Raw genomic sequence first — 17,669 nt, 5'->3', positions numbered from 1 at the left:
TCATTTATTTCTTTAGAGATAAGAAAATAGGAATTTCATTAAAAGACCTTTTCATCACATAACTCAGGAAAATGAGTACTGTTAAGCAAACTTTGCTGTAAGCAGACAAGAACTTTTCTGGCCTTTGATTCTGGTGTATTCAAAAATAGATGAGAGGACAATTTTCTTTATTGAAAGCTAAGAGTTTTTATCTGATTTTAGAATATTAAACTTTGTTTTGGGTTTATTTATGTTTAGTAAATGGAACGTTTTGTAGTTAAATCACTTACATAACAGTGACAATTAACATTTCTTGGGTGATTACTATATGCCAGGTAATTTTATTGATTGTATCACTCAATCCTCACAACAGCACTTTGGGGTAAGTGCTGTTATTCTTATTTTAAAGGAAATAGGTGTTTTGAAAGGATAAACAACTACCCAGTAAGCAAACCTATAGGATTTGAACCCAGATCTGATTCTGAAACCTATGTTCTTTTCAAAGGCTACATGTCTTTACTACTTTAACAGTGAGGTTTAGCATGTTAAAAAGTCATTTAGAGTAAATATTAAGCAGTAGCTTTATTAAATTTATATACTTTTGTGGTTTAATATTGACATGCAAGTTAACTACTACACTATCTCCTTCTTTAATGCCATTTCAACAAAATATTGATACAATTGGAGTATTTGAAAGCATTTCCTTCCTAATTTCAATTACTTCTAAACAAATAGGATGTTTTAAGACACTGGTGGAACCCAAACAAACTTTTGTATATAAGAGATATCCTGAAGATGTTTAAAAAAAAATTCATCCAAGGATACAAGGGAAATTAAACATGGTGGAGGAAAAAAATGTATAAATCAGCCTTTTTTGGATATTTTACTCTAGAAGTCCTTTTTTTCCTTATTTCAGTAGTATCATTATGGATGACTGGTAGCATTCTTTAGTAGGCTTTGGTTACTTTCTTCCATCTCGTCCATGCATTTAACAAATATTCATTTACTCAGTGTCTCCTCTGTACTTGGAGTTATGGAATATACAAATATGACTTAACGTGTGTCCAGTGCCTAAGGAACATAAAATGTTGTAGATACAAATAACTTCAGTTAGCTGGGATTTGTGAGTAACTGCTTTAAAAAATTGACAAATGTCTCATTGGCCAGTAAAGTTAGACCTCTTAAAGAGGAAAACAAGGCTGCTCCTAAAAAGTCTAATGCTACTGTTTTAATGCCACCTCTAACTAAAAATGCTCATTTGATAACATTTCTAACTATAGAAAGAATATTGTATTATTTGCCCCAGAAACGTTCTTGAGACAACTACTTTTATAGTATACTGAATACAAATGGTGTGGCGGGTGCTGTAGATTGCCTACTCAATATATACTCTCCTTTTCCTTTTTTACCAATAGAATCATGATTTGGGGGTGGGGGACAGAAGAAATGTGTCCAGCTTAAAAACTTACCGCTTGGAAATTTGAGTATTGATTGGATATTTGAAGAAATTATGGAATAATTACATTTTTCTTTAGATGTGATAATGATATTTTCTTTAGACGTGATAATTTATAAAGTCCTCATCTTGTAGAGATGCCTACTGAAATATTTATAGGTAAATATGATGTCTGAGATTTGCTTCAAAATAATATGGTATGTGAAAATGGATAGAGGTAAAGATGAAATGGTGTTGGCCATGAGTTGATAATTGAAGTCACGTCATGAATGCATGATGGTGATTATTCTATCCTGTCTACTTTTGTACATACTTGAAATTTTTTATTATAAAATGAAAAAATAAGGATCAAAGCAGTGACTCATTTTTACAAACAAAGTAATTTTAAATTAGTTAAAAAAAAGGGAAAACAAAATTTACTTCCCCAGACTCTCTTGTAACAGTATGTAGCCAAGTGGCACAGTTCTGGCTCTTGAAATGCAAGAAGAAATCTACTAAGGATTTATAGAAAAGTATTACTTTTCTGAGATAAGTGTCCCCAGTTCCTTTCTTATTGCTCCCCCTTTCCTTTTTCTACCTAAGATGAAGATCTTTGCCAAGAAGTGCATTAACACTTCTTGAGATCATGAAGAGGCATGCCATACATTAAGAATGATAGAACAGGGAAGAAGAAAGAGCCTGGGACATTAATGACATTGGAAAGCTGATAAATCGTGCTGAACTATCTTTCTTCAAGCTTGTTAAATGAGAAAAATAAACCCATGTTTGGTTAAACCACTGCAGTCATGTTTTTTTTTTTCACACAGCCTAGAGAATTTTTGACTTCTGGAAATGGGTAATGGAAGAGAAGGTTGATTTAGCATTTGAAAATTATTCAGTATAATTATACTAACAGAACAAAGGACAAACGTGATTATTTCAATATTGCAAAGAGGCATTTGACAAAATCCAGCACCCATTTATAATAAAAAAATGGACTAGAAAGAAACTTTCTCAATCTGATGAGAGCCTTCTACACAAAAATCTATAGCAAACATCATATTTACTGATGAATTAATGTGTACTTTGTCCCTTAGGTTGAAGAGCAAGGCAAGCATGTCTGTTTTCACTACCTCATTCAACATTATACTAGAGGTCCTAACTGCTGCATTAAGACAAGAAGAAGAAATAAAAGCTGTGAAGATTAGACAGGAAGAAGTAAAACTGTCTATTTGTAGATGACATGATTGTCTATGTAGAAATCCCTAAGGAATCTACAGATAACTGCTAGACCTAATAAGTGAATTTAGCAATGTCTCAAGATATAAGATTGCAAAAATCACTTATGATTTTATTTACCAACAGCAAACAATTGGAAAATTAAACTTTAATCAATTTATAATAACACTAAGGCACAAAATGTTTAGGAATAAATTTAATAAAAGAAGTGTAAGATCTCATCACTGAAAACAATAAAAAATTACTGAGAGATATTTTTAAAGGCCTAAACAAATGGAGAGATATAGCATGTTCATGAATAGGAAAACTCAGTATTGTTAAGATGTCACTTCTCCTTAAATTGATGTATAGATTTAATGCAATTCCAACAGAAATACCAGTAAGCTTTTTGTGGAAATCGACAAGCTGATTCTAAAATTTATATTAGAATGCAAATGACCTAGACTAACTAAAGAAATTTTTTAAAATAAGAACAAAGATGTTGGACTTATACTACCTGATTTGAGGACTTAACATCAAGCTACAGTAATCAAGATAGGGTGGAACTGGTGAAAGGATGAACAGAAAGGTCAAGAGAATGGAGTACAGTGAGCAGAAATAGATCCTAACCTGTATGGTCTGATGCTTTTCATCAAAAGCAGAACAGTTCAATGGGGAAAGGAAAGTCTGGAACAATTGGGTATCTATGGAAACAAATGAACATTGATTCTTGCCTCACCATGTACATAATATATACGCAGAAGACAAACTACTCAATAAATAATTAGACAAAATATTTGAATGGACTTTTCACAAAAGAAGACATATGAATGGTCAATATGCACATGAAATGATGTTCAACATCATTAGTCAGTAAGGAAATGCAAATTAAAACCACAGTGAAATATAGTGGTTAAATAAGATAGCTAATTTTAAATATTAGAAAGTCCATCAGTACAAAATGTTATTGAGGATGTGCTACAGTTGGACCTTGTACAATGATGGTCAAGATATAAAATGGTACAACCACTTTGGAAGAGTGTCAACTGTCATCTAACCTGTCATATAACTCAACCATTTTAGTCCTAGGTATTTACACAAGAAAAATGTGTCCACCTAAAAACTTGTATTCAAATGTTCACAGCAGCTTTATTTACAATAGTGAACAACTGGAAACAATGTCCATCAACAGGTGAATGGATAAACAAATTATGAAATACATTCATAAAATGGAATATTACTCTTCAATACAAAGGAGACAACTGGAACTTCCCTGGTGGCCCAGTGGTTAAGGATCCGCCTGCCAATGCAGGGGACATGGGTTTGATCCCTGGCCCAGGAAGATCCCACATGCTGCAGAGCAACTCAGCCCATTCACCACAACTACTGAGCCTGCGCACCTAGAGCCTGTGCTCTGCAACAAAAGAAGCCATTGCAATGAGAAGCCCGCGCACCACAATGAAGAGTAGCCCCCGCTTGCCACAGCTAGAGAAAGCCCGTGCACAGCAACGAAGACCCAATGCAGTAAAAAATAAACAAATTTATTTATTTATTTATTTATTTTTTTATTTTTATTTTTTTCTGTATGTGGGCCTCTCACTGTTGTGGCCTCTCCCGTTGCAGAGCATAGGCTCCGGACACACAGGCTCAGCGGCCGTGGCTCACGGGCCCAGCGGCTCTGCGGCATGTGGGATCTTCCTGGACCAGGGCACGAACCCGTGTCCCCTGCATCGGCAGGCGGACTGTCAACCACTGCGCCACCAGGGAAGCCCTAAACAAATTTATTTTTAAAAAAAGAGACAACTACTGATACACATGACATGAATGAATCACAAAATTATTCTGAAAAAAGCAAGACACCAGTCCCTAGTGCATGAAATTCTAGAAAATACTAACTAATTTATAATGACTGAGAGCACGTCAGTGGTTGCCTGGGGCCAGGAGTGAAGGGAAAGGATGAACTTCACAGGGTTATAGGGAACTCTTAGAGGTGATAGAAATTTTCTGTGTTGATTGTGATTTCAGGAGCATGTACATCTGTCAGAACTCATTTAATATACTTTAAAATGAGTATAGTTATTGTACATGAATTATTTCTCAATAAAATTGAAAAAATAATGTTTATTGATTTTAGGCAGGAAAGCATCAAAGTGTGCACGATTTCCTCAAGTTCTTACTATTCCACAGAGTTATGCTTAGGGCCAGGCATAGTGAGGCCATTCCCCCAAAAGGCTCCATTTGAGGGTCCCTGCTCTTGTACTGTTGTCTATATTTATAAGATTCAAGGAAAGGGGAATCAATGAGCATTAATTAGTTACATGACTATGGGGGCTTTCTTGTCTTGTTAGAAATAGCTTTGTTCAAAAGGGGAAGCCGGGACTTCCCTGGCCGTCCAGTAGTTAAGACTTTGCCTTCCAATGCAGGATGTGCAGGTTCGATCCTTGGTCGGGGAGCTAAGATCCCACATGCCTCGAGGCCAAAAAATCAAAACAGAAGCAATGTTGTAACAAACTCAATAAAGACTTTAAAAATGTTCCACATTAAAAAAAAAAAATCCAAAAGGGGAACCCTCTTGAGGTCAGTTACCGGTATCTGTTGAACTAGTTTTGATTTGCTGAGCTATCTATTTGCTAAGCTACTAAAAGCATTGTAGTGGGAGAGATGAGGCTTCAGGGTAGGTGGATTTGTCCCTTTTCAACTTGGTAGAACTAGGTACGTCTAAAGGGAGGGGCAAACGTAGGTCTGGAAAAAATAGGATTGGTTGAAAGTGCATAGGACTTTGATTACCAGATCTCCTCCTGTACTACAGCAGATAACTGGGGATTTACTTTCTGCACAATTGAGGACTGAGTGAGATTCTGCTCTGAAAATACAGAGATTGAGTGAAAGTCTGCATTGTAAAAATATAAATACTGATTCAAGAGATCCTCTCCAGCTCTATTCTCTTCCCCATATGCATGCAGGAGCCCAGTGCACCTGTTATGTAGATTGGAGAATTCCTCTACAGGGAAGCTAACTAGTATAGGACGAAAAAACCCTGGCATTTATAATGGCCCCACTAGTTCACCATGCTGAAGCTCACTAGTCAACAATCTTTAGATTCATGTATACAAAATTTCCAGTCAGAATATTTGTACTTCATCTTTAATATGAACAGACAGCCAAGAACCAAACAGAAAAATGCAACTTGGAACAACCAAGTAATGCAGGGAATAGAAGAAAACTTAAAAAGAAGTATAATTAGGTGGGGCTAATGGCAGACTCCTGGAGGGCTCACGCCGAGTACTTCCCAGAACTTCTGCTGCCAGTGTCCTTGTCCTCATGGTGAGCCACAGCCACCCCCGCCTCTGCAGGAGACCCTCGAACACTAGCAGGATGGACACCAACCTCCAAACTTCATTCATATGTTGAACCTGAAGACAGTTCACACACCAAGAGAATCTGAGAGAACGTCCTCACATGAGGGACTCCTGGTGAAATCACTTTGTGGAAACAGTCAGTGCATCAAGAAACCTTTACTATTCACAGAAAGATAGACAAGACTAAAAGGCAGAGGGCTATGTACCAGATGAAGGAACAAGATAAAACCCCAGAAAAACAACTAAATGAAGTGGAGATAGGCAACCTTCCAGAAAAAGAATTCAGAATAATGATAGTGAAGATGATCCAGGACCTCGGAAAAAGAATGGAGGCAAAGATCGAGAAAATGCAAGAAATGTTTAACAAAGACCTAGAAGAACTAAAGAACAAACAAACAGAGATGAACAATACAATAACTGAAATGAAAAAAACACTAGAAGGAATCAATAGCAGAATAACAGAGGCAGAAGAACGGATAAGTGACCTGGAAGACAGAATGGTGGAATTCACTGCTGCAGAACAGAATAAAGAAAAAAGAATGAAAAGAAATGACAGCCTAAGAGACATCTGGGACAACATTAAACGCAACAACATTCACATTATAGGGGTCCCAGAAGGAGAAGAGAGAGAGAAAGGACCTGAGAAAATATTTGAAGAGATTATAGTTGAAAACTTCCCTAACATGGGAAAGGATAGCCACCCAAGTCCAGGAAGCATAGCGAGTCCCATAAAGGATAAACCCAAGGAGAAACATGCCGAGACACGTAGTAATCAAATTGGAAAAAATTAAACACAAAGAACAATTATTGACAGCAGCAAGGGAAAAATGACAAATAAAATACAAGGGAACTCCCATAAGGTTAACAACTGATTTCTCTGCAGAAACTCTACAAGCCAGAAGGGAGTGGCATGATATACTTAAAGTGATGAAAGGGAAGAAACTACAACCAAGATTAGTCTACCCAGCAAGGTTCTCATTCAGATTCGATGGAGAAATCAAAAGCTTAACAGAGAAGCAAAAGCTAAGAGAATTCAGCACAACCAAACCAGCTCTACAACAAATGCTAAAGGAACTTCTCTAACTGGGAAATACAAGGGAAGAAAAGGACCTACAAAAACCCAAAACAATTAAGAAAATGGTCATAAGAACATACATATCGATAATTACCTTAAACGTGAATGGATTAAATGCTCCCACCAATAGAACACAGCCTTGCTGAATGGATACAAAAACAAGACCCATATATATGCTGTCTACAAGAGACCCACTTCAGACCTAGGGACACATAGAGACTGAAAGTGAGGGGATGGAGAAAGATATTCCATGCAAATGGAAATCAAAAGAAAGCTGGAGTAGCAATACTCATATCCGATAAAATAGACTTTAAACTAAAGACTGTTACAAGAGACAAGGAAGGACACTACATAATGATCAACAGATCAATCCAAGAAGAAGATACAACAATTATAAATATATATGCACCCAACATAGGAGCACCTCAATACATAAGGCAACTGCTAACAGCTGTAAAAGAGGAAATCGACAGTAACACAGTAATAGTGGGGGACTTTAACACCTCACTTACACCAATGGACATCATCCAAAATGAAAATAAATAAGGAAACAGAAGCTTTAAATGACACAATAGACCAGATAGATTTAATTGGAATTTATAGGACATTCCATCCCAAAACAGCAGATTACACTTTCTTCTCAAGTGCTCACGGAACACTCTCCAGGATAGATCACATCTTGGGTCACAAAGCCTCAGTAAATTTAAGAAAATTGAAATCATATCAAGCATCTTTTCTGACCACAACGCTATGACATTAGAAATGAATTACAGGGAAAAAAACGTAAAAACACAAACACATGAAGGCTAAACACTACATTACTAAATAACCAAGAGATCACTGAAGAAATCAAAGAGGAAATCAAAAAATACCTGGAGACAAATGACAATGAAAACACGATGGTCCAAAACCTATGGTATGCAGCAAAAGCAGTTCTAAGAGGGAAGTTTATAGCTATACAAGCCTACCTCAAGAAACAAGAAAAATCTCAAATAAATCATCTAACCTTACACCTAAAGGAACTAGAGAAAGAAGAACAAACAAAACCCAAAGTTAGTAGAAGGAAAGAAATCATAAAGATCAGAGCAGAAATAAATGAAATAGAAGCAAAGAAAACAATAACAAATATCAATAAAACTAAAAGCTGATTGAGAAGATAAACAAAATTGATAAACCATTAGCTAGACTCATCAAGAAAAAGAGAGAGTGGACTCAAATCAATAAAATTAGAAATGAAAAAGGAGAAGTTATGACGCCGCAGAAATACAAAGCATCTTAAGAGACTACAACAAGCAACTCTATGCCAATAAAATGGACAACCTGGAAGAAATGGATAAATTCTTAGAAAGGTATAACCTTCCAAGACTGAACCAGAAAGAAATAGAAAACATACACAGACCAATCACAAGTAATGAAATTGAAAATGTGATGAAAAATCTTCCAACGAACAAAGGTCCAGAACCAGATGGCTTCACAGGTGAATTCTATCAAACATTTAGAGACGAGCTAACACCCATCCTTCTCAAACTCTTCCAAAGAATTGCAGAGGAAGGAACACTCCCAAACTGATTCTATGAGGCCACCATCACCCTGATACCAAAACCAGACAAAGATACTACAAAAAAAGAAAATTACAGACTAATATCACTGATGAATATAGATGCAAAAATCCTCAACAAAATACTAGCAAACAGAATCCAACAACACATTAAAACGATCATATACCATGATCAAGTGGGATTTATCCCAGGGATGCACGGATTCTTCAATATACATAAATCAATCAATGTGATAAACCATATTGACAAATTGAAGAATAGAAACCATATGATCATCTCAATAGATGCAGAAAAAGCTTTTGACAAAATTCAACACCCATTTATGATAAAAACTCTCCAGAAAGTGGGCATAGAGGGAACCTACCTCAACATAATAAAGACCATATATGACAAACCCACAGCAAACATCATTCTCAATGGTGAAAAACTGAAAGCATTTCCTCTAAGATCAGGAACAAGACAAGGATGTCCACTCTCACCACTATTATTCAACATAGTTTTGGAAGTCCTAGCCACAGCAGTCAGAGAAGAAAAAGAGAGAAAAGGAATACAAATTGGAAAAGAAAAGGTAAAACTGTCACTGTTTGCAGATGACATGTACTGTACATAGAGAATCCTAAAGATGCTACCAGAAAACTACTAGAGCTAATTAATGAATTTGGTAAAGTAAGATACAAAATTAATGTACAGAAATCTCTTGCATTCCTATACACTAATGATGAAAAATCTGAAAGAGAAACTAAGGAAACACTCCCATTTACCACTGCAACAAAAAGAATAAAATACCTAGGAATAAACCTACCTAGGGAGACAAAAGAGCTGTATGCAGAAAACTCTAAGACACTGATGAAAGAAATTAAAGATGATACCAACAGATAGAGAGACATACCATGTTCTTGGAAGAATCAATATTTTGAAAATGACTATACTACCCAAAGCAATCTACAGATTCAATGCAATCCCTATCAAATTACCAATGGCATTTTTTATGGAACTAGAACAAGGTAATCTTTAAATTTGTATGGAGACACAAAAGACCCCGAATAGCCAAAGCAGTCTTGAGGGAAAAAAATGGAGCTGGAGGAATCAGACTCCTTGAATTCCGACTATGCTACAAAGCTAAAGTAATCAAGACAGTATTGTACTGGCACAAAAACAGAAACACAGATCAATGGAACAATATAGAAAGCCCAGAGATAAACCCACGCACCTATAGTCAACTAATCTATGACAAAGGAGGCAAGGATATACAATGGAGAAAAGACAAGTCTCTTCAATAAATGGTGCTGGGAAAACTGGACAGCTACATATAAAAGAATGAAATTAGAACACTCCCTAACACCATACAGAAAAATAAACTCAAAATGGGTTTGAGACCTAAATGTAAGACTGGACACTATAAAACTCTTAGAGGAAAACATAGGAAGAACACTGTTTGACATAAATCACAGCAAGATCTTTTTTGATCCACCTCCTAGAGTAATGGAAATAAAAATAAACAAATTGGACCTAAGGAAACTTAAAATCTTTTGCACAACAAAGGAAACCATAAACAAGACCAAAAGACAACCTGCAGAATGGGAGAAAATATTTGCAAACGAATCAACGGACAAAGGATTAATCTCCAAAATATATAAACAGCTCATGCAGCTCAACATTAAAAAAACAAACAATCCAATGAAAAATGTGCAGAAGACCTAAATAGACATTTCTCCAAAGAAGACATACAGATGTCCAAGAAGCACATGAAAAGCTGCTCAACATCACTAATTATTAGAGAAATGCAAATCAATACTACAACGTGGTATCACCTCACACCAGTTAGAATGGGCATCATCAGAAAATCTACAAACAACAAATGCTGGAAAGGGTGTGGAGAAGAGGGAACCCTCTTGCACTGTTGGTGGGAATGTAAATTGATACAGCCACTATGGAGAACAGTATGGAGGTTCCCTTAAAAACTAAAACTAGAATTACCATATGATCCAGCATTCCCACTACTGGGCATATACCCAGAGAAAACCATAATTCAAAAAGACACATGCACCCCAATGTTCATTGCAGCTCTATTTACAATAGCCAGGTCATGGAAGCAACCTAAATGCCCATTGACAGATGAATGGATAAAGAAGATGTGGTACATATATACAATGTAATATTACTCAGCCATAAAAAGGAACAAAATTGGGTCATTTGTTGAGACATGGATGGATATAGAGACCATCATACAGAGTGAATAAGTCAGAAAGAGAAAAACAAATATTGTATATTAATGCATGTATGTTGAACCTAGAAAAATGGTACAGATGAACCAGTTTGCAAGGCAGAAGTTGAGACACAGATGTAGAGACCAAACTTATGGACACCAAGGGGGGAAAGCTATGGGGGCATGGTGATGGTGGTGTGATGAATTGGGCAATTGGAATTGACATGTATACACTGATGTGTATAAAATTGATGACTAATAAGAACCTGCTGTATAAAAAAATAAAATTCAAAAATTAAAAGAAAATAAAGAACTATAATTAATGTTCTCAGAGAGATGAGAACATATTTTAATCCTTGAACAACAACAAGAGGCTGTAATTAAGAATTTTTCCTAAAAGAACGGTTTGGAAATTAAAAATGTAATTTAAAAAATTAAAAATTAAATCAAATAGTTGGAATATAGTTAATTTTTTTTCCAGAAAATAGAATAAGATGACAAAGAGATTTTATTATTTTATTTTATTTTTTAACTTTTGGCTGTGTTGGGTCTTTGTTGCTGCTCACCAGCTTTCTCTAGTTGTGGTGAGCAGGGGCTACTCTTCATTGCGGTGCGCAGGCTTCTCATTGCAGTGGCTTCTCTTGTTGCGGAGCATGGGCTCTAGGCACATAGGATTGCTAGTTGCAGCACGTGGTCTCAGTAGTTGTGGCTCACAGGCTCTAGAGCACAGGGTCAGTAATTGTGGCGCACGGGCTTAGTTGCTTCGTGGCATGTGGGATCTTCCCGGACCAGGGATCGAACCCATGTGCCTTGCATTGGCAGGTGGATTCTTAACCGCTGCGCCACCAGAGAAGCCCCAAGAAAGAGATTTTAAAATAATAAAGATAAAACAACTGGAGTATCCATTCAGGTTGTCCAATATTCAAATAATAGGAGTATTAGGAAGAGGGAAGGGAGAAACAGAGGAAAGGTAATAATTTTTTTAAATTCTTTTTTTATTGAGATTTAATTGACTTATTATAAGTTTCATGTGTACAATATAATGATTTGATATGTGTGTATATTATGAAGTGATCATCACAGTAAATCTAGCAAATAAGTCCAGCACCATACAAAGTTACAATTTTTTTTCTTAAGATGAGAACGTTTAAGATTTACTCTCTTAACAACTTTCAAATATGCTATACAGTATTATTAGCAATAGTCACCAGGCTGTACATTTCATTCACAGGGCTTATGTATTTTATGACTAGAAGTTCAAACCTTTTGACCATCATCACCCATTTTGTCCACCTCCCACCCCCCACCTCTGACAACCACCAATCTGTTCTCTGTATCTATGAGTCTGGTTTTTTGTTTTAGGTTCCACATATAAGGAATAATTTTAAAAAACATTTTTTTTAGCAGGGGCTGGTGGGAGAGATAAATCAGGAGTTTGGGATTAACATATACACACTACTGTATGTAAAATAGATAAACAAGGACCTGCTCTATAGCACAGGAAACTATATTCAATGTCTTGTAGTAATCTATAATGGAAAAGAATCTGAAAAAGAAATGTATATATATATTTTGTTTGTTTGTTTGTTTTTGTTGTTCCTAATACTATTTTATTTTTCCTTGATCAACTGTTGCAGCATTTTGCAAATTTTGTTTGTTCAAAAAAGCAATTTTTGGTTTTGTTGATCTTTTATTGTTTCTTTGTTTTCTATTCCATTAACTCCTCTGTTTATTTTTATTTGGCTTCTTCTAGTTTCTTTGGGTTTTCTCTGCTCTTTATACAATTTGTTTGAATTAATTTTTGAATCTTTTAACACATGCATATGAAGTTATAATTTTTTCTCTTAAACACTGCATTAATACATTCACCAAGTCTTGAAATCTTGTGTTTTCATTGCCATTTAGTTGCAAATATTTTGTAACCCATCATGATTTTTTTTTTGTCCTTGAATTATTAGGGAGAATTTTTTTTCCAAATATATAAAAGGGGAATGATAGTTGTTCTCATATTTTATATTATGTGGGTCATTGTGTTATATACAAATGTGTTTATAAATCATTTGTAGTTTGCTAGTGTGTATTTTTGTTTATTGTGAGTCTTTCTTTTGATATGGGCTACTTAGGTTTATTATTATAAATAAAATATATCCTGGGACCTTCCTGGTGGCACAGTGGTTAAGAATCCACCTGCCAATGCAGGGAACCCAGGTTTGAGCCCTGGTCTGGGAAAAAGCCACATGCCGTGGAGCAACTAAGCCCACATGCCACAATTACTGAAGCCCATGCACCTAGAGCCCATGCTCCTCAACAAGAGAAGCCACTGCAATGAGAAGCCCGTACACTGCAATGAAGAGCAACCCCCACTTTCCGCAACTAGAGGAAGCCTGCACACAGCAACGAAGACCCAATGCAGCCAAAAATAAATAAATTAATTAATTAAAAAATAAAATAAATTATATCCTAACGTCTTAGAATTTCCTTCTGCCCTGTTACTTTGTGATTTATATTTACCAGACTTCCTTTTTTGTTCTTTTTTCTATTTTTCTGCCTTGGATTAAATAATTTTTCTTAATTACCTCCTTTCCTTTGTACTAACTTGAAAGGTATACATTCTATTTTTGTTCTCTGAATGATCAATATTAAATTTTTTATAACTGTTTTGATACATAGATATAATTACAATTATATTTTTAATGTGCATACTAAACAAAATTTAATCTCTACCATTACTTGTAAATATTAGAAGGAAATTTAATACATGAACTTCAGTGGTACCCATCCTCTATGTTACTGTCTAAAGATTTTATTCCACTTTTTTGGCGGGGAGGGAGTCAACTGATCTCACCTTATTTTTAAACCTCTAAATTTAGTCATTAGTGTGGCTTTACCACATATACTCATTACTATTTCTGTTGACCCATATTTACTGCTTTTTATTTATCTTTGCTTCTTGCATCTAAGTTCTTTCTGGATCCAATTACCTTTCCTTTAAGTAAATCCTTTAGTGGTTTTTTTATTTCTTTTAACATCTTTATTGGAGTATAATTGCTTTACAGTGGTGTGTTAGTTTCTGCTTTATAACAAAGTGAATCAGCTATACATATACATATATCCCCATATCTCCTCCCTCTTGCATCTCCCTCCCACCCTCCCTATCCCACCACTCTAGGTGGTCACTGAGCTGAGCTGATCTCCCTGTGGTATGCGGCTGCTTCCCACTAGCTATCTATTTTACATTTGGTAGTATATATAAGTCCATGCCACTCTCTCACTTCGTCCCAGCTTACCCTTAACCCACTCTGTATCCTCAAGTCCATTCTCTACGTCTGCATCTTTATTCCTGTCTAGTAGTTCTTTAATAAAGATCTGAATGTTAATTTCAGTTATTTTTATTTTGTTATTGTTATTCAGTGATGTTTTAGATGGTTGTAGAATTCAAGATTGACAGTTATTTTCCATCAGTAACTTGAAGATATGTTTCTATTGCCTTCTGACTTTTAATATTGCTGCTGGGAAGTCTGCTCTTGATTTAACATTGATCCTTTATAAGGTAATCCATCCTTTGTCTCTGGTTGCTTTAAAATTCTTCACTTTGGTATATGTTGATTTTATTACTCTAAGTGCAGTTTTATATTTATTCATCTCATAATATCAGAACTTGGAGTATAGTTTCACTCAAAGAAAGTATGTCTTACCTCAGTTCTGGGAAGTTATAAGCTATTGTTTTCAAATAGCATATTGTTTTCAAATTGCCTTTATCTTCCTTGGCTGCGTTCTGTATAATATCCTCAGATCTGTCTTCTAGTTTGCAAATTTTCTTCAAATATGCCTAATGTGCTGTTAAACTTGTCCTAGAAGTTTTCAATTTCAGGGACAATATTTTTCATTTTGCAAGTTCTGTTTGCTTCCTTCATACCTGTTTGTTCTTTTTTCATTACCTTAGTTTTTCATTATGGATTTTAGCCTCTCTTAGCTCTTTAAGTAAGCATGTTTTAAATTATTATAGTCTCTTTCAGATTGTTCTTTTATTTCAAATTCTTAATAGGCCAGTCCTCCTGTTTGTTGTGTCTGCTGACTGTTCTCCATACTGTAAGGAAGAAACATACATTGTATCCGCATGTGATTTGTAGCTTTTGTTTGTGTGCTCATCTTCAGCACAGATTTTTATGTGTGCGTATGAGGAAATTTCGTGTGTCCTGGTTTGCAGAAGGGATACCTGAAGTTTAGGTTTCTGAAGGGATACCTGAAGTTTAGGTTTCTCACGAGAGACATTTTTTCTTCTCTTATCCAGAGCCCCAGGAGGAGACATGCTTCACTTTCCTGGAGTTGTGGACAGAGATTTTATGTGTCCATTTCACTGAGAGTGTAGCCCTTCTCAGGCTGTAATTGCATTTTCAGCTCTCACCTCTGTACCTATATCAGCATTAAATTTCCAGCCTTTATCCTTTATATGTAGTCTCTAATATATATATGTATAATATATAATATATTCATATATATAAAATTTCAGATACAGATACGGATATCTAGATAGATATATAGATATATACCTTCATAGGTATACCTATCTAGATATCTATATCTATATCTGAAATCTTTCCAAATAGCTTTTTGTCAGCTTTTGAGATTACCCTGGCTATAAATTGCTGATAAGGCTTTTCTTTTGCATAGTTTTTGAACTGAACTATGTACTTGAAACTTTTATTTGTTATATTTTTATCAAGCATTTTATGTGTTCATAGCATTTTGTCTGCTTGTAAAAATTGTTTGTTAAAGTTTGTAAAAACTTTAACCTATGCTGCTGAAAACAGAAAGCTAATTTCTTTTTATGTTTTTCTGTTTGTCTTATTTTACTGTAAGAGTTTGAAAGCTAGATATCCTATTTTTTTAAATTAATTTATTTATTTATTTTTGGCTGAATTGGGTCTTCGTTGCTGCACACAGGCTTTCTCTAGTTGCGGCGAGTGGGAGCTACTCTTCGTCGTGGTGCACGGGCTTCTCATTGTGGTGGCTTCTCTTGTTGTGGAGCACGGGCTCTAGGCATGCGGGCTTCAGTAGTTGTGGCTCGTGGGCTCTAGAGCGCAGGCTCAGTAGTTGTGGCGCACAGGCTTAGTTGCTCCACGGCATGTGGGATCTTCCCGGACCAGGGCTCGAACCAGGGCTCGAACCCGTGTCCCCTGCACTGGCAGGCGGATTCTTAACCACTGCGCCACCAGGGAAGCCCCTAGATATCCTATTTTTAATGTAACTCATGGTCACCATAATGATTTCCATAAGCATTTTCAAATGTTTATTCATTTACTTTTGTTTAACAAAATTAATAGCCAAGTGATTTTTAAATTTCTCATTATGGAAAAATAGTGCTTATTCCCTCCATGTTGTGTATCCTAGTAATCATTAGTATAAAATGTGAACTTATATACTTCATTTTTACTTTTTATTCTGTTTTCTTTCTGTTGTAGTAACATTAAAAAATCTTACAACATTTTTTCGTGTGTTTTAGAAAACCCATCCTTTTTCATTTTTACCCTCAGGTTTCCCACTCCTGAGTTCTTAATTTTATTTGTCCATGTTCTGGAACATTTCTTTGAGTAATTCAGAAAACATGGTTAGATGGTATATTTACTTAGTTCTTACATATCTAGGAATGTCTCTTGGCTTCACAAGTGAACAACAGTTTACCAGGCTATAAAATTCTTAGGACATTGTGTTAGGTAGATTCAAGCCAACTGCTGAAATAAAGAGGTCCAAAGTTATAGATCAAATAAGATAGAAATTGAATTCTCTGTAATCTAAGACTTATTATGTAACAGCAATCAATCTACGCCTGATAGATGGCTTTGTTCCACGGGGCCATCTAAGCTGGTGGGGCCACATCTATCATCACATCATTTGGCTTCCATTTCTGTGTCCAAGGTGGATGCTGCAGTTGGCATTGTTTCTTAGCCAGTGGGAAGGGGAAAGAGGAAGTCCATTGCAAGTAGATTTACATGTAAGATAATGATCCGTAAGTTTTATACAGCACTTGTATTCATATTCTGTTGTCTCAGGTTTGGCACATAACTACATCACTCTTAAGGGAGGCTGGATTTTGTAGATTCTACCTTGGCACAGTGAATTCTATTACTAAAAGAAAGAGGGGAGGATGGGTAGGATACTGCCTTCCCAACCACAAGCATCTGTGGAAATTTTTTGTTCAAATTTTTGTTGATGTTACTTTCTTTGTTTGAGTCCTTATTCTTTCTTCCTTGCTCCCCTCCTCCCTCCCTTTGAAATGTTAATTCATGCCATTTTCAATTTTTCTTTAAAGTGGAAGTTTTATTTTTTTTAAATTTTCTCTCTTTTTTTCAGACATTTAAAAAAATATATAAATTTATTTATTTTTGACTGAGTTGGGTCTTTGTTGCTGTGTGCAGGCTTTCTCTAGTTGCAGTGAGTGGGGGTTACTCTTCGTTGTGGCTCATGGGCTCTAGGCGCACGGGCTTCAGTAGTTGTGGCACACGGGCTTAGTTGCTCTGCAGCATGTGGGATCTTCCCAGACCAGGGCTTGAACTCGTGTCTCCTGCATTGGCAGGCAGATTCTTAACCACTGCACCACTTCCACTTACCTAAATTGGAAGTTTTATGTCTTAATTTTGTGTGTTCATTTTATATCAAGGATATTAACTCTCTGTCATGTTTCTGGAAAATCTTTTTTTAAACAATTTTGATATTTGCCTTTTAAATCTGTATATCATGTTTTTAGTACTTTTCCTTTTTAGTACCTTTCCTTCCCTTTATTCATATAGTTTATATTCTAACACATAGATTAATTTCTCCTCTTATATTGACTTAATAA

At 35.7% G+C, this 17,669-nt stretch overlaps 1 protein-coding gene across 1 annotated transcript in view; it reads left to right on the top strand.

The window, feature by feature from the left end:
* DNAAF4 (dynein axonemal assembly factor 4) overlaps positions 1–17,669 on the top strand; it is a 101,833-nt gene that overhangs the window by 57,792 nt on the left and 26,372 nt on the right. The window lies entirely within an intron of this gene.

This window comes from Mesoplodon bidens (assembly GCF_964165515.1).
Source record: "Mesoplodon bidens genome assembly, chromosome: 3".
NCBI lineage: Eukaryota > Metazoa > Chordata > Mammalia > Artiodactyla > Ziphiidae > Mesoplodon > Mesoplodon bidens.
This window is presented reverse-complemented; position numbering and strand designations above follow the sequence as displayed.